Raw genomic sequence first — 18271 nt, forward strand, 5'->3', positions numbered from 1 at the left:
CCACAGATTGTGTTTGTCCGTTCGTGTCAGTCGTCCCGCAGCCACGGGAAGTGGGACACAAACATGCTGCAATGCTTTCAAGACGTTAGGATTTGTTTGTGCAACATCCAAGAAGAGTACTTGTGGCTTGAATGTGAACTGTACGTGCCCGCCCCCTTTCCTCTGTAGTGCATGAGTTCCTCCCGGCATGCCCTTCGTCATTGTTCTGTCATCTTGTATTTAAAGGGTTGTATCTCTGCTGCTGAAAATAAGCAACGGTTTTCTCACAACGCCCTTTGTTCCCAACGGAGCCCTTGTCTGTCATGAAATTCTTCAAAACCTCAAGCTAGAAGAAGAAGAAGACGACAAATATGAAGCGTTATAGCAACGACATGCCATGAGACGATCGATAACGATTTCCATAGGATCCCCGCGGTTGCCTGGCAACCGTCAGCTTTGCGCAGTGGCAGTATCGTAGCCTGTGAGGTTTAGCCGAGGCGCGATTATTGCTAGTTGAAAACTTTTCCCAATACCCCGCTTCCGCCGGTTTGCAATACAATCGGCGAAAGCAATTTTTGACAGTCTCGTCAGAGACTGAGCAAGGTGTTTAAAGACAGATTTGGTCACGGTGATATCATGGTAGAAAGAAACGAGCTTGTTACGTGTCAACAGAAACGCTCTTTAGCTCTTTCAGCTTTATGCAGAGAACAGCGTCTGTCGAGATTACTTTTGTGTCAGCGCGAAACGCCGTGTGCTGTCAGTATGATTTCATATTGCTCATAGCGGCGCCTGGCTTTTGTCTGTCAAACGTTAGGTTGCGCTTCTTCATGCTGCATCGTCGGCATGAGTGGAGCATTTTAAACGTCTGTACTTACTGCGCCCCATAAGAAATCGTTTGTCCCCATTCAAAAGAGATTGTGCGATGTCCTGCAGCGTTCGCAAAGCAAACCTTTGACAGTTTGAAAAGAGGAATTTATTCTGCTTCCTGTGCGTGCAGTAGTTACAAAGTTGAACGTCTTTACATGATCTGCTGCAGTTTTCAGTGGGTGGGCTTTGTCAAATGGCTTGGAAAAACGCACTGTGTTTCGGCTCGGGAAACATCATGAGCAGTGTCCTGCATGTTTTCTGTGTATAGCTGTCTTTTAACGCATACAGAATTCATTCGAAATCATTGATTTCTCCAATTAACAAGGGTCCCTTTTTGAACCTGCCAGAAGCATTCTTTCAATGTAACAGATTTACTCCGGGGAAGGGCAGCATGACATTGAGAGTAGCTCAAGCTTTCAGCACCTTTATCTGACTGCATGTATGCAGACACTGCTCAGAATCCCCTGTAAGATTCTCCTTCAATTCCGTTTTGCAGTGCTTTAGCTCTTTGAAAAGGCTTCGCTTTGCTAGTCACAATCCAAGGCTCATGACAGCATTTGAAAACATTCGCAACTGCGTTGGCCGGGAATCGAACCTGGGTTAACTGCTTTGAAGGCAGCTATGCGCAACACTGGCTCGCTCCAGAATAAATCTCACGTCGAGGGCATATTTTTTTCCATTTTACCGTGAGTCGGGCTCAGCTGCACAGAGGAGAGAGCAGAGCAATGAGGTTACGGGGACAGGGGAGTCACACGCTGGCGGTTTGAATACGCGGAAGATCACTGAGGGATCCACAGTATATGGACCCTCCGTGCGCCATCAGTCCGCACTCCGGACTCTGAATCCTGCCATCCGAGTTAAGATCTCGGCGGAACCTGAGGCGCAGTTCCTTCTTAAAACGTAATCTGGTGAGCATTTCTAGAATCGTACTTGTATAGATGCAGCCTTTAATGTGTTGCTAGGTTAAAATTGATGACTTCTTGTATTTCAGTAGGCAACTGCCCTCTTGATTTCGGATTTAATTTCTTTATTACAGGGGCGCTTTTATGATGACAGAGTCATGTTCAGGTACTTTGCTTGATGGAGGAAGCTCATTTCGGACTCTGTGATCTGCTCACCTGGAAAGGTCTGCTATACTACTACAAGAGAGAAGTAGAGTCTGGAAGAAGGGACAATTTTATGATGCTTTGGAAGATAATGTTTTTTTTTTCTTATACTGAAAATGAAAGGTAGTTGTTTCTATATGGACTCAGTCTTTGGAATTTGTATATTTATATATTTCAGTGAACCCTCAGCCATTCCTTCTGTATTGTAATTCAATTTCTCTTTTAAAATTCTTTCCCCACTTCTAGGACCTGCAGTTGCTGAACTCCACAATGGCTTCTATTGGAAAGTCTGTGACTGAGACCAAGTAAGTGTTCACTTTTTTATGAAACCATTATTTATTTATTGCATTTTATATAAATGCAATAAAATCATTATGCTCAAACTATGAGAGAGAAAATTAAGGATAATTTAAGAAATCAGTCTTGTTTCTATACACAGATGGTATTATTTATTTTCAAAGGAAACCCGCGCGGATTCCCCTGGTGTGCAAGATGTACCTGAATACTCTTGATCAGCTTCCTGCTCACTTGAAGAGGGCGTGTATGTGTAAGGCTTCTGTAGTTTCTTTTTGAAATCATTGTTACAACATATTATGTAAAAGCATGTTGAAAAGAATCTACCTGCATTCCAGCGGCCCTGAGCAAGAGGCCGCTGTCCAGGAGGAAGAGATGCCAGAGGCTGCTCTAGAAACTGAAACAGAAGCGGATAAGGAAGGGGAAGATGTGAGCTCTGAAGAACTCTATCAGCAGTAAGACTTTTTTATTTTTCAGATGTATCTATTTTTTACTAAAATTCTAATTTGTCTTATAGGTATAAAATGTTTAAACCGGTGTTTTATATCCTTACAGGCCCTGAGTAGTTAAAAAGTATCAGCAGGCCGGAAGAGAGTGGCCCAAGCTGGACTCTATAGAAAGCACTCCCTGGATGCTCCTCTCCTGATTGGATTCAAACAGTACCTTATCAAGGATCTGGGAGTGGCAAATTATTCTCAGGAGGTATTTATTTTTTAAAGGCATTTAAAATTAAGCAATGGTATCTTCATTGTAAATGTTTTTATTTCTTAGCTTAAAATTCACCCATGTGAAATGATGTCAGCCATAAACATCATGACTCTATATTTCCTACCTGAATCTATTCTACTTAAATTATTACATTATACACAATTTGAGTTCATTTTAAAAAGTAAAAGGTAATGAAAGGAATGCATTTTCATAAGAAAGATAATACCGACATGCATGTGATAATCTTCCTTATATCATGTAGTGCATCATTTGGACACTTTGTGGGCTTCAAATACAAAGAAAATCATGTTCTATGGTACAAGATAAATACAAAACTTAAGCTTCTTTATAAAGCATAAGCAATCATTTATTACATCGCTTCTTGAATTAAATCTTTTGACAAGAGGTGAGACTTCTGTTACATTTAAACCCATGTTTAGCTGTGTTTTTTAGATTTAACTGAACCAATTTCTGTGTGTGATAATGTCCTTGAATTCTGACAACATCACACTAAATTACATGATATAAAACAGCTAATGTTTCTAGAGATAAAGTTTCTGAGATGCTTCTAATTACTTTTTATTACCAGGGACAGTTTAATTCACCTTGTACAGTACTGTAAGACCAAGATACTTTTTTTAAAAGTTATTTAACATTTTATAGAACTTTGTCTACTATGGCAACATGATGTGCTTGGTGAAACTTGGAAAAATACTGCTTGGCCACTTATCTTAAGATAAAGATAGGATAAAGGTTTATCTTTTGCACCTACCTGACCCCCAGGGAAGGCCAATGCTTTCTAAGTTGATGGTTCCCTACAGTAGACTGTACTTTAATTTCAAAGGTAATGTATATTGACCCAAATCAGTTTTGGAATCCAATCTACTGACGAGATGGAGCACATCCTTTTTTCAGGATTTTAGCATCATACGTTTGGTATATTTAGTCCCTAATGATGAAAGAAATGATCATAGAACATTTGGACACTTTGTGGGCTTGAAATACAAAGCAAATCATGTTCTATGGTACAAGATAAATACAAAACTTAAGCTTTTATTTTAATTAGATTTGTTTATAAAGCATAAGCAATCATTTATTACATTAATATATGTGAAAATAACATTTTAGCATCATACGTTTAGTATATTTAGTCCCTAATGCTGAAAGAAATGATCATAGAACATGACATCTAACCTTACCTGCGGTGTTTTTAATCCCTATTGCTCAATGCACGGTGAAAGCATTCCATACATGTGTCTGACAATGAGGAATGGGCCCCTGAGACAGTCATTTGCCTGTTTCACAAATGATCGTATTTTACTAGAGATTCTGTTTGGGATTCAGATGTGCATTCGGACAGCAATCCCTTTCAAGAAATGATACGTTCTGGATGAGGTCAAAGGTGCTGGAACACTGTATCTAGGATGTGTTTGCAGAGACTGTGTGTCTCCTGCTTCAACGCAGTGATAAACAGATGTGCTCCTTTAATTTATTGGTACATGCCCAGGGCAGTAAGCAGTCTGAGGATTTATTTCCAGATGGCATAGAGCAGTGAAGCAGTGAAGTAGTGCAAAACACTGGATCATTATATTATTAGAATCTATTCTACTTAAATTATTACATTATACTCAATTTGAGTTCATTTTAAAAAGTAAAAGGTAATGAAAGGAATGCATTTTCATAAGAAAGATAATACCGATATGCATGTGATAATCTTCCTTATATCATGTAGTGCGTCATTTGGACACTTTGTGGGCTTGAAATACAAAGAAAATCATGTTCTATGGTACAAGATAAATACAAAACTTAAGCTTTTATTTGAATTAGATTTGTTTATAAAGCATAAGCAATCATTTATTACATTAATATATGTGAAAATAACATTTTAGCATCATATGTTTAGTATATTTAGTCCCTAATGCCGAAAGAAATGATCATTTGTTTAACAGGGTCTGTCTCAGAGGATGCAGTACTCCTGAAGGGTCTCAAACCCTACATTTCGGATGCCTAGCTGTATCCCTCACATGTGGCACCTCAGAATGACTTCTAACCTTACCTGTGGTGTACTCAGTCCCTATTGCTCAATGCACGGTGTACATAGTGCATACATGTGTCTTGAGAATGAGGAATGGGCCCCTGAGACAGTCATTTGCCTGTTTCACAAACAGGGACCTGGACCTAGACCTGGCCCGTACAGGGCTCAAACCCGCGACCTTGGCGTTATTAGCACCACGCTCTAACCAACTGAGCTAACCGGCCTCACGACAGTGCTCCTCTCTGTGCTGCAAAAAATCAAACTCAGGGAATTTCTTTTGTCCTCCTTTGAATAGAAAGCCGTGTAATTCAGTGTACGGGCTTTCTCGTGCAGTTTCATGGTTCTTGTAACCCAAATCCTACACTGGCCTGAAGTGCCCCCCCATTTCACAGCATTTTTCAGCTGATTTAAAATGTACCTAAAGGAGAAGCATTATTGAAGACCATCAATTACCAAGAGCTTTTGTCAAAGGTTTTGGTGGTCATTTTGAATGACCACAGAGCGCTGTGACCTCGGTTTTACATCTCATCCAAAAGACAGCGCCCTTTTACAACACAGCATCTCCGTCACTATACTGGGGCATTGGGACCCGCACAGACCTCAGGGTGAGCGCCCCCCCGCCGGCACCATTAACACCGCTTCCAGCTGGAAGCTTTGTTTTTCCCTGTAGCTCATCCTCATCCAGGTACTGACCTGGCTCACACCTGCTTAGCTTCAGTGGGTTTTCAGTTGCGAGTTGCAAGGGGATGCAAGTGATGGAGCCGCTCGCTGCAAAAGCCACTGCATTGGCCGGGAATCGAACCCGAGCCTCCCGCGTGGCAGGCGAGAATTCTACCACTGAACCACCAATGCTCAGTGCCTGGGCCTTCAAAAAAGACGCTTTTTTGGTGCTCTGTGCAAAACGCGTCGACATATGCTTCCAGCTGCAAAATGCCATTTGCGGACGCTGAAGAACTTATTTCCAAGGCAGCGGGTACAAGCGATTGGGCGTTTTAAAACCACCAGGAACAGCAAAGAGGCGCGCTTCTTTGCTTGTGCCGAAACACACCGACTGAAGGCGGACAACGTAGTCGGCAGGATTGGAACCTGTGCGGGGAGACCCCAATGGATTTCTAGTCCATCGCCTTAACAACTCAGCCACGACTACAGCAAGCCCCACCGCAGCTGCGTTCTTGCTACAATCTTACCTGGATCGCGAGGCGCCGGCGGAAGCCTATTTCAAAGTCGTTCTCCGTTTCAAAAAAACATTTCCAAAATACAAGCCTTGCAGACAGACACGCCTCAGAGGACTTAAGGGTGGCTTCATGTCGGAATGATAAAGTCTCCCCGTCCGGACATGAAAATGCCACTTTGTTACACACAAAAAAAGAATCAACAACAGAGAAATGCCCACAAGCATTTGAAAAGCCGCACCACGTCGCACTTGAAATAGCTCTTACATTAGTGGTAGATGCAGGAATCGCCTTTTTATTTACGCTCTTACCAACGCGATGGAAAGCAAAACAAAGCAAAGCAGAGCAAAACAAAACAAACAAACGAAAACCCTCACGTCCTGCACTTGCATATAACGCCGTTACGTGCCCAAGCGGTATTGTACGTCATCCTAGCACTGCATCCCGGGTCGTACGATATATGGGAACGAGCACACGCCATGAATCGTCTCGAATCACTCCCTACAGCTGTAAGGCGCCTTGAAGCGTGCACCCCCAACATTCTTCTTTGCGCATCTGTGAAAGGTAAACTCTTGAGCAAACTCTGAACCAGCTCTAAGGAAACTAATCCGATTAGACGTTACTTTGACTCATCCTTTAAGGGACCCTTGTTAATTGGAGAAATCAATGATTTCGAATGAATTCTGTATGCGTTAAAAGACAGCTATACACAGAAAACATGCAGGACACTGCTCATGATGTTTCCCGAGCCGAAACACAGTGCGTTTTTCCAAGCCATTTGACAAAGCCCGCCCACTGAAAACTGCAGCAGATCGTGTAAAGGCGTTCAACTTTGTAACTACTGCACGCACAGGAAGCAGAATAAATTCCTCTTTTCAAACTGTCAAAGGTTTGCTGCAGGACATCGCACAATCTCTTTTGAACGGGGACAAACGATTTCTTATGGGGCGCAGTAAGTACAGACGTTTATAAAGCTCCACTCATGCCGACGATGCAGCATGAAGAAGCGCAACCTAACGTTTGACAGACAAAAGCCGGGCGCCGCTACGAGCAATATGAAATCAAACTGACAGCACACGGCGTTTCGCGCTGACTCAAAAGTGATCTCGACAGACGATGTTCTCTGCATAACGCTGAAAGAGCTAAAGAGCGTTTCTGTTGAGACGTAACCCATTGGGCAAAAGACGTATAATATACGTCTATTAAACGCATATCTTAGACGTCTAAATGTGGTCTACAATTCGTCTAGAATGAAATTCTAATATACGTCTAAAGTTATACGTCAATTATACGTCTATATTTAGACGTTCATTATACATAAATGGTTGGAGTTCTATTATACGGATAAATTTAGAGGACTATTATACATATATGGTTGGAGTTCCGGATAACTTTAGAGGTCTATTATACGTATATGGTTAGAGGTCTATTATACGGATAACATTAGAGGTCTATTATACGTATATGGGTAGAGGTCTATTATACATCAAAGATAGATTTTATAGGTGTAGAAACAAGTAAAACAAGCCAATGATTAGGTTTAGAAATGTATTCTGAAAATACACATTCACACCTGAAACATATGTATTTCAAATTATACATTGTATACAATCAATCAACAATCAACATATGGGCAATAATCATAAAAACACAACTAGTCTTAAACTTCAGCTACAAATTCTGGTAACATGGCAATATACAGTATATTGTATATTGCCGGCCACGGCAATATACAATATACTGACGGCCACTCTGACGGCCACGACCACTCTAATCTCTCCGTCTGTGTTCTCCAAGACGGTTTTCCGAACTCATACATCAGAAAGACCACCGAAACTAAAATTATTCTGCAGCTAGGATCACACATTCTCCCTTCCCTTAACGACAGATTACTGTTCTTTTAAATTTTCTCCATTCATTGGAAGTTTCATTTCACACCTCTCTGCACCCATTCTGACTTCACACCTCTTGATTGGCCTCTCTTTCTGTCCCCTGCTCCCGCCTCTCACTCCTCCTCCCTCTCAACCTTTGTTCTCCCGCTACTTTACCTTTGCCTACTGCCCTGTCTCTCTCACACCTGAAGAAGGCTCCACGGCCGAAACGTTGTGTTCTCTTTCTTCTTTTTTTCAGCATGGAATAAACCTATTACTTGTTCCAATATACAGTATAGTAATGACAAACAGAAAACTAATTACATTAACACACTAACTCAAAACCACATTTTGATTCAAATATACATTTTAAAATGTACAACTTCTATATTTCCAAGAAAAAAATATTACATAAAATATAAAATATTACAATGGAAGTTAAGACGATTTTTGTCCACTATTTGCAAACCCTGTCTAATTGTCCTAACAGTTAGAACCAAAAACCTATTATTTTCAGAGTCCAGATCTCTTGGCCCCCTGCCTTGCATATGCATTCTTCAAGTAACACATTGCGTGCTCCTTTATTTCTTTTTCTGTTGATGTAGGGTGGGACTTCAGCACCGCAGCTAGGAGAAAATTATATAATATTACTTCCCAAATAAATAATGATTAATATCTTCTTTAGTATAATCTAAAAAATGAACGGTTTACTAAGCTCAAAGCTGAAATAAATGTATAAAATTTGGCTTGCATCATAGCAGTTGAGCAATAAAGTCTGTCCTAATTAAAGAGTACCCAAAGTTTGAAAGTACAACATAGAATAAGAATAAGAGAAACGGCAAAACGATTTTGTGTCATCTTCCCCATTCACACTATTTTATGTGCCATTTTTTTTGCTTATTCACATACTATTTTAATCAAAATAATATTAAGAAAGATCTGTATGTATTCAGATAGTATTATTATTGTTCATACTTACTCGTCAAAAGAGGATTGCTGAGATATTTTCGGATATACTTCTACGTTTGAAAAACGTGTCCAAAATGGTGACCAACGAATACTAGCAATGCATTGTGGTATATAACCGGAAAATATGATGGGTTCGATATTTTCTCAACGTATGCGTTTATTAATGTTGTCGATATTATGGTTGAAATTTAACATTGATAATACATCGCTGCTATGAGCTGATGTGCAATTTTAACGCATGCAAATATTAAGGATCGGTCACTGTTGTATGGTATTATATATAATGACATTATGGAATAGGATGGGGACAGGCCTGGCATCACAGGGGGAGGGGGGAATGTCGCCCCTTCAGTTTTGGGCAAAAAGATTTACCTAACTTAATTTGCACCCTAAAAAAATAGTTGTACTTTGTCAATGGTCAGACAACACTAAATGACACGAACAGTCACTCAGTCTGTTTGATGGGCAGGAGGGCTATCCGTCCAGGAACTGCACATATTATTGAGTGTCAACATTACGATCCTGTTTGCTCAGGTGGACCGATTCCTTGCAGTAGTTTATCATTATACTTAAAATCGTTATATAACTAGGACTAGTTATAGCAGTCTGTGCTTTCTGTTGGTTTTACAACATTTTTTTCTTAACGATTCAGAACGTCCATGTAGCTGCAAAAATGAACGCTTATGGTACTTTTCGCTCCAGGCAATACAAACCTTGAGAGTGACGAAAAATGTGAAACTGAACTTCATCGCAAATACCAGATTGCTAGTCGTTATCTTCTATCATGAAGCACTAATCAATGGCATAGCTGCGAGATTTCATTTGGGTAGCTGCACCGTACAGCTCCGTTTCAACCGAAATATCACTCCCCCCTCAGAATTTCAGACGCCCCCCTACAGATTTTTCCTCGGGCACCGCGCACTGATGGGGGACTTTTGTCAAGAAAATAAAAATAGAAACTCTATAGGCACTGAAACATTTTACTGTTTTTTTTCAGGCAGGTGGCAAGACCCCCTCAGCAAAACCCTTGTATGCCAAGCTGTGGGCATTGATTCGTCGAATATACGTATATTTACGGCGAAATTACGGCTATACGTATATATACGTCGCCTCGACGTATAATCAACGTCGAATTGCAACCGTAAAATCGACGACATGAATAAACGCATATATAACGTCGAAAAAACATCTAACACAGTGCCTGAGGCTTTTTACTGTATGTATCGTGTGTGCCGCAACTAGGAGTATACGGCACTCTGCACAGTGTACGAAGTAAATTATTTTCGCAGTAATTAATTTATTATATTTACTATATTTATTATACACGTGTAAATTAATTGCTGCGAAAATAATTTACTTCGTACACTGTGCAGAGTGCCGTATACTCCTAGTTGCGGCACACACGATACATACAGTAAAAAGCCTCAGGCACTGTGTTAGATGTGTTTTCGACGTTATATATGCGTTTGTTAATGTCGTCAATTTTACGGTTGCAATTCGACGTTGATTATACTTCGAGGCGACGTATATATACGTATAGCCGTAATTTCACCGTAAATATACGTATATTCGACGAATCAATGCCCACTGGGAACAAGCTCGCTTCTTTCTACCATGATGTCACCATGACCAAATCTGTCTTTAAACACCTTGCTCAGTCTCTAACGAGACTGTCAAAAATTGCTTTCGCCGATTGTATTGCAAACCGGCGGAAGCGGGGTATTGGGAAAAGTTTTCAACTAGCAATAATCCCGCCTCGGCTAAACCTCACAGGCTACGATACTGCCACTGCGCAAAGCTGACGGTTGCCAGGCAACCGCGGGGATCCTATGGAAATCGTTATCAATCGTCTCATGGCATGTCGTTGCTGTAACGCTTCATATTTGTCGTCTTCTTCTAGCTTGAGGTTTTGAAGAATTTCATGACAGACAAGGGCTCCGTTGGGAACAAAGAAACCCGTTGATTCTTTTCAGCAGCAGAAATACAACCCTTTAAATACAAGATGACAGAACAATGACGAAGGGCATGCCGGGAGGAACTCATGCACTACAGAGGAAAGGGGGCGGGCACGTACAGTTCACATTCAAGCCACAAGTACTCTTCTCGGATGTTGCACAAACAAATCCTAACGTCTTGAAAGCATTGCGGCATGTTTGTGTCCCACTTCCCGTGGCTGCAGGATGACTGACATGAACGGACAAACACAATCTGTGGCGTTTAGCGTGACATAGTCTTGCAGGCATCGTGCTGTCTCACTGCAATACTATACCGCTGGAGGAAACAGTCCATCTGGCCATGAAACTCATTTGAACGTCTAGCTACAGCAACTAACAATATCATGATTTATTCAGGATGTGTGGAATCAGCACGTCCCGGAGACAGCTTCCGAAATCGTGAGCATTCTCTGGTGGTAGGGGCGTTCAAGATGGCGCTCAGGTGGGAGGTAAAGTTTAGTGGTTGAGGATTTTTTTTGAGTTTTTCATGACCTGAATGTTAATTTTTGCTTTTTTTGACTACAGAAAAATAAGGACTTAACACTACTTGTTTAAACTTCAGTTATAATTGAAAGAAAAAAAAACGATTTTTTTTAGGTTTAAGAATTTCGATATGAGTAACACTGGGAAAACAAAAGAGAGTGCTGGGTCTTCGAAGGAGAAGTCTAAGAAACCTCAATCGTATATGTATAGCACTACAAGAAAATTGATGGCAACTAAAGGGAAAAGTGAAGCAGCTGGAGGGGACGTGGAAAGAGTGCTGGAGATGCGCTCGTACGCGAGCGTTCGCAGCCCAAGTGAGACTCAGCTGCCAGAGGAAGAGCCGGAGTCCCTGCCCAGCACACCTGTGAAAACCCCGGCAGCCAAGAGAGGAAGGGGCGACCTGACGCTGGAGGAGCTCCAGACCAACATCTTCAACATGATGGCACAGAGCATGGGTGAGCTGAAGGAAATGATTTGATCTAATACAGTCGAAATCGAAAGTCTTAAAAAGTCCATGGACTGTGTGTTTAAAGAGGTTGAAGACTTAAAGAGTGAAGTAAAAGTTCTTAAACAAGTAAATACCAAACAAGAAAAGCATATTAAAGAACTTGAATTGAAAGTGAACGATGTAGATAGATACCGTCGATGATGGAATTTAAAATTATTTGGAGTTAAAGAGGAACGTGATAAGGACCTTGTTGCAACAGTGAAGGGTATCTGTAAAAGGACCCTGCCGGACCAGGAGGACGTAATATCGGCCATTGACTTTGTTCACAGGCTCGGGAGAGCGAACATGTCTGGGCAAGTGCGCCCCAGATCGATTATAATACAGTTCACCAAGAGGACGGCGAGGGACATGCTGTGGCGAGCGGCGAGGGGGAATGAGTATTTGAATGGGAACAAACTGAGGTTTGCAGAGGACCTGTCTGCCGCGGACAGGAGCACCAGGAACCAGCTGTGGCCCCAGGTTGAAGCTGCCAGAAGAGAGGGGAGGAGAGCCTACTTTGTGGGAGCGAGGGCCTTTGTGGACGGGAAGGAGATTTGCTCCCAGTGACTGCTCAGTTAATGATTATGTTTGGTTATATTTGTTATACCAGTATATACTAGTGTTTCTTTAGTGTTAGTTTGGAATGGTGTAGTTAAGTGTTAAGGACTGTTATAGTTCTGGTTCTTTGAAAAACTCAATAGTTTAGACAGTCTTAGAGTTAGTTATTTGCTTTTGTGTATGTCTTTTTCATGAATGCCAGAGGTACTCGAAATGTTGTTAAAAGAAAAACTGTGTGCTGAGTTTTATTTTTTACAGGAAACGCATGCATGTTGAAACTAAAGTTTATAAATAATTGAGAAATATTAAAGCAAGGAAAATATGATACGTGTAAAATATACAATTTGATCACATAATTACTTAATTACCTCTGGTAGTTAAATGCTTTTTTCTGCTGCGTTTTTTTTCTCTTGTACATGACTCTGATCCTCTTGTTGTATTTGTATTTGTAAATTCTATGTTTAATAAAAAAAAAATTAAAAAAGCATTCTCTGGTGGTGTCCTGCAGGCTTCCTGTGGGTGTGCGTTGGTGGTATAGTGGTGAGCATAGCTGCCTTCCAAGCAGTTGACCCGGGTTCGATTCCCGGCCAACGCAGTGGCGAATGTTTTCAAATGCTGTCATGAGCCTTGGACTGTGACTAGCAAAGCGAAGCCTTTTGAAAGAGCTAAAGCACTGAAAAACGGAATTGAGGGAGAATCTTACAGGGGATTCTGAGCGGTGTCTGCATACACGCAGTCCGATACGGGTGCTGAAAGCTTGAGCTACTCTTAATGTCATGCTGGCTTTCCCCGGAGTAAATCTGTTACATTGAAAGAATGCTTCTCGCAGGTTCAAAAAGGGACCCTTGTTAATTGGAGAAATCAATGATTTCGAATGAATTCTGTATGCGTTAAAAGACAGCTTTACACAGAAAACATGCAGGACACTGCTTATGATGTTTCCCGAGCCGAAACACAGTGCGTTTTTTCAAGCCATCTGACAAAGCCCGCCCACTGAAAACTGCAGCAGATCGTGTAAAGACGTTCAACTTTGTAACTACTGCACGCACAGGAAGCAGAATAAATTCCTCTTTTCAAACTGTCAAAGGTTTGCTTTACGAACGCCGCAGGACATCGCACAATCTCTTTTGAACAGGGACAAACGATTTCTTATGGGGCGCAGTAAGTACTGTTACTGTCACTGCTCGATACCGACGTTGGCCTACTATACCATGTTCAGCCACTGCTAGAAAATGTACGGCTCTAGCACCGGAGCAAACAACAGGAGGGCCGATGTCGAACAGGCACACATGTCAGACATGGAGAGCGATGAGAATGGGATTCGAACCCATGCCTGCAGAGCACAATGGATTAGCAGTCCATCACCTTAACCACTCAGCCACCTTGTCGACGAAACTGGGCTGTCCGGACATGGGTTGGCGCGCTCCAGATGATCTTTTTCTTTTTTTCCCCACGTACTCGAGGGTCATTTTCCTGTTCCACATGTGATTTCAACATTTTCCTTGGGAGATGTCAAGCCAGCAAGCCACTGCTGTGGTTCAGTGGCCAGTGTGGAGTTCAGTGGCCCTGTTGTACACAGAAAGCACATTGAGCTCCTTGGACATGAAAAGTTCCAGATAAAAGCCATTTGTCATCCTTTCTCTTGGTGTCGATGTTGCTATTGTATGTAAAGGTGGCAACTTGCTCAGCGAGCAGGCGGAGCACACACCGAATGCAGATGTGTCTGAGTGGTGTGTCCAAGTGGCTGCAAAAGGACAACACTCCTGGGGCGCCGTGGCTTAGTTGGTTAAAGCGCCTGTCTAGTAAACAGGAGATCCCCGCCTATGGCTAGACTTAATTAAATGCAAGTATTCATTTCCTGTCTTTAACGCGACTTGTTTTTCTTAAAATGGATGCAACTTGCAAAACATGAAATACAAGCCTTGCTAATCAGCGCTAGCGGCTGGCAAAAAAAAGGAGTCAGCTATTTTTTTTTCTTTAACCTTAACCCTGCTAACGGAGAAGAGTTAAACGACCGAGTCTATGCAGCTTAAACGGTGCGCAAGTCGGGTTCTTAGCTGAAAGGGTGGTATATCACGCTCACCCCAGTCCTTAATCTTTTAAAGAGGATACAAAATTGAACGTAGTCGCCACATCACATACATCCTGTTAAATGATAAAAAGGTAACATCTATCCTCGCTCCAGAGTAAATCTCACGTTGAGGGCATCTTTTTTTTCACTTTACCGTGAGTCGGGCTCGGCTGCACAGAGGAAAGAGCAGAGCAATGAGGTCACAGGGACAGGGGAGTCACACGCTGGCGGTTTGAATACGCGGAAGATCACTGAGGGATCCACAGTATGTGGACCCTCCTTCGCCATCAGTCCACACTCCGGACTCTGAATCCTGCCATCCGAGTTAAGATCTCGGCGGAACCTGAGGCGCAGTTCCTTCTTAAAACGTAATCTGGTGAGCATTTCTAGAATCGCACTTGTATAGATGCAGCCTTTAATGTGTTGCTAGGTTAAAATTGATGACTTCTTGTATTTCAGTAGGCAACTGCCCTCTTGATTTTGGATTTAATTTCTTTATTACAGGGGCGCTTTTATGAAGCCAAGGGACCAGGGAGCTGCCCCAGTACTGGGATGGCCAGTTCGAAATCATAGAAACTATTGTCAATTCCAGTCCCATGTCAGTGCGAGCAGGGATTTTGACATCTTGTTTTGCTATGTTCTGCACCAACAGGCAGGTGGCTCGGCCATTCCGTTCCAGTCTGGGGGTACAACAGACTGCTAGGTTCAGTCTGATAAACTGAGCTGATGGTTGGAAGAAAACCATCTCAGCGTCCATTCTCTGTCCCTTCTTTAGGACAAGGCGTACCGGAAACCCTGCTGTTGACGCAGGAACGATCAGGTCCGATTCGTTTACTACCTGGCAGGCCTGAGGAATCGTCTGACCTGACCGAATGTTCTCGGGGTCACCGCTTAGAGAGTGGGCATCTGGGTCCACCCGTTTCCACAGCACACTGTTTACTGTGTCCAGCTGGGCGCCCAGTCGAACCAATAGGTCTGCACCAATGCAGACCGAATGGGTCAGCTGAGGTGCTACCTGGAAGTAGTGAGCAAACTTCCTTTTTCCGATGGAGATGGAAGCTACACAGCTTCCTTTGCTCCAAATGGACCTATGAGGTGGGGGTGCCCACCACAGAACCTGTGACTGCGTCACCAGGGTCACCTGACAGCTTCGCGACAGGTCCTCGAACAGACCTTCACTGATTATGGACTTCTCAGAGCTGAGGCTAAGAATTACATCATCAACCTGCACTTCTGCCACCTGGACCCCCTCCCACCACCATGGGGTGGTAGTCCTGGACCCCCTGAGGTACCAGGGTGCACAGAAAGGACTCCCATTCATTACCGGACAGGGAGATCCACTCTTCTTCAGGGATGAAAAGGGGGTGTGCTTTACCTGGCGGGTCAAGCAGCTGCTCGGAGCACTGCTCCTGTAGTTGGGAGACCGTGGGAGTGCTGGCCTGGGCAGGACTTCCCTGTAGTTTTGGAAAGCAAGAAGAGACATTTATTCTCGTCCAGAGGAACCAGGAGGAACCTCCAACTCAGCTATAGTGTTCAGTGGGCACTGTGTGATCACAGCATAACCACTGAATCCCCCTTTTTGCTGTGCAACAGGCTTAGGGTTTTTGACCTGAGCCCACAATTTTCCACGCTGGCAGTCCACCAGAGGCTCCAGCCTGTCAAGCAGGTCTTGGCCAATGAGTAGTGGCTCTGTTTTTAACCTAGAGATGTAAACAGGATGCACCACGTTCATTGGCCCGAACCTAAGTGCCACCCACACTCGGTGTGTGATCCTGGCATGATCCTGGGTATAGCTGGAAATATCTATTTTACACGGTTCTACCTTAAGTCTGATGCCTTTTCCTTTCGCTACTCGTTTGAGCTCGCTGAGTAGATCGGCTGACATCAAACTAATTTCAGCCCCAGTGTCAATCAGTGCTTCTCTATCTAAGACGTTTTCAAGAGAAACCTTGATATAAATACGCCTTGCTTTGCCTTTCTGGCTGAGATTCCCTAAGAATTGTTGGAAGCCTGCCTTTTCTTTGACTTCAGGGGCGGGGTCAGCGCCCAACTCAGAGTCACAGCCTTCTTCCAGGCAGGAACCCTCCCACCCAATCAGATAGACTGAGGGAGGGGCTTGGGACGGATCCCCGCCTCCTCCAGTGAGAAGGGGCGTGGTCCCCCTAAGCTCATTCACACTTCTGGCATTCGGTGCGGAAGGTTTACCCTGTCCTGATCTCTCAGGCAGGGCTTGTTCAAGCCTGGCCAGGCGGGCTGCAGTCGACTCCCTTCGTCCAGTCTTATGATAGACTCTGCCTGAGCCCTTGCCTTCCCCGTAGCGCTCACGGCGGCTCTGACGCTTAGTGCGGTCCTGCCTGCCTATTTTGCGCCGGGGCTTAGCGAGCTCAGGAACCTCAGCTGCCTCGAGCTGAGGCGAGTCGTCAACCCTGCTGGCTTTAGTGGCGAACACGGCCGTTTTAGCAGGTTTTCGCTCTGAGGAAGCAGAGACTTCAGCTCCCCAGGCTTTTTGAGCCAACCTTCTAATGTCAGCCATTTTCATCGCTTTTGCATCAGTGTGCATCACAATCATTTTCCTGACTGAGGGATGCAGATTAGCAATGAATAAACCTTTGAAATTCACGTTCTCTTCGCAACCCTCTTCATTCCGCCCTGCAAAATAAGTGCGCCTAAGCCTCTGATAATAGTCGCGAGGGGCTTCAGCTTTTTCGTGCTTAATATGGTGCACAGCAGCCACGGCAGCTATGGGATCGATAAAAGCCGAAAATTCTCCGATCATTGCCTGACACAGCTCCTCAAAGCTATTACAGACCTCCGGTCCTTGTCTAGACATCCACTCGTGGACCGCTCGGCTGGTAGTTTTCCTTACTTACATAGCCTTTTCCTGTTCGGACGCTTCGGGCATAAACTGCAAAGTATATCTCAGCTCATCGATGTAGGTCTCCACATTATTCCCTGACACTGACGGGTCAAACCTTTCTACATCTTTGGCTAACTGCCTCAGGGAGTGGAGGTTAATTTTTACGGTTTCTCCGCGGGCAGGGAGACGGCCGTGATCAGGAGCAGGGGGTCTATGCCTGAATTGACTCGCCCTTGCGTTTCGCGCAGGACTCAGCGATCTCCCCCATGCCGATCCGACCACAGACCCTGGCCGGGAGAAACCTCCTCCCGGCGCGCTGGGTGAGCGCTCCGGGCTGCTAGGTGGGCTGGCATGCAAGTGGGATCTAGTCTATTTTGCTTCCAGTACGGCAGCATCTGACTCCTTTTGCCTTTCCTGGCTGAGCTCATTTAAACTCACAATTTCTTTTTCTTTTTCTTTCGAGCTCGCTTCCAGGTCTCTCCTAGCTACCTCAGCCGCAGTTTCTCTAGCAGACAAGTCATCTAATTTACCTAAAACTTCCCTGAGTCAGTCTTCACTTTCCTCATTTTTCACTCTCTTTTCTCTGATTATATCCAACAACTCGACTCGCTCCGCCTTATATCTTTCTAGCGTTCCCTGAAGCTTTTGAAACTTTGTCAGCTCGGACAAAGACAGTTCCAGCTGTTTAGCTAGATTTAAGGTGAAACTCGATAGGACCAGAACTGCGTTCACAGACACTCCTGTGTTAAGCTGGTTCGCTACCTTAGCTACTAAATCTACTTGCAGCTTCTCAATATCATCAAAGTTCAACTTTTCGATA

General features: G+C 43.5%; 4 non-coding genes across 4 annotated transcripts; 2 read left to right on the top strand and 2 right to left on the bottom strand.

The window, feature by feature from the left end:
- The first annotated feature begins 431 nt into the window (after nt 1–431).
- On the top strand, nt 432–573 carry LOC138236134 (U4 spliceosomal RNA). Its single transcript, XR_011188528.1, has one exon. It is a non-coding gene; the product is annotated as a U4 spliceosomal RNA (small nuclear RNA).
- A 5197-nt stretch (nt 574–5770) lies between these two features.
- Nucleotides 5771–5841, bottom strand: trnag-gcc (transfer RNA glycine (anticodon GCC)). The gene has a single exon. It is a non-coding gene; the product is annotated as a tRNA-Gly (tRNA).
- Nucleotides 5842–10659: 4818 nt separating this feature from the next.
- LOC138236145 (U4 spliceosomal RNA) lies at nt 10660–10801 on the bottom strand. Its single transcript, XR_011188539.1, has one exon. It is a non-coding gene; the product is annotated as a U4 spliceosomal RNA (small nuclear RNA).
- Nucleotides 10802–13046: 2245 nt separating this feature from the next.
- trnag-ucc (transfer RNA glycine (anticodon UCC)) lies at nt 13047–13118 on the top strand. The gene has a single exon. It is a non-coding gene; the product is annotated as a tRNA-Gly (tRNA).
- The last annotated feature ends 5153 nt before the right edge of the window (nt 13119–18271 follow it).

The sequence above is a fragment of the Lepisosteus oculatus genome, unplaced genomic scaffold (assembly GCF_040954835.1).
Source record: "Lepisosteus oculatus isolate fLepOcu1 unplaced genomic scaffold, fLepOcu1.hap2 HAP2_SCAFFOLD_87, whole genome shotgun sequence".
Taxonomy (NCBI): Eukaryota; Metazoa; Chordata; class Actinopteri; order Semionotiformes; family Lepisosteidae; genus Lepisosteus; species Lepisosteus oculatus.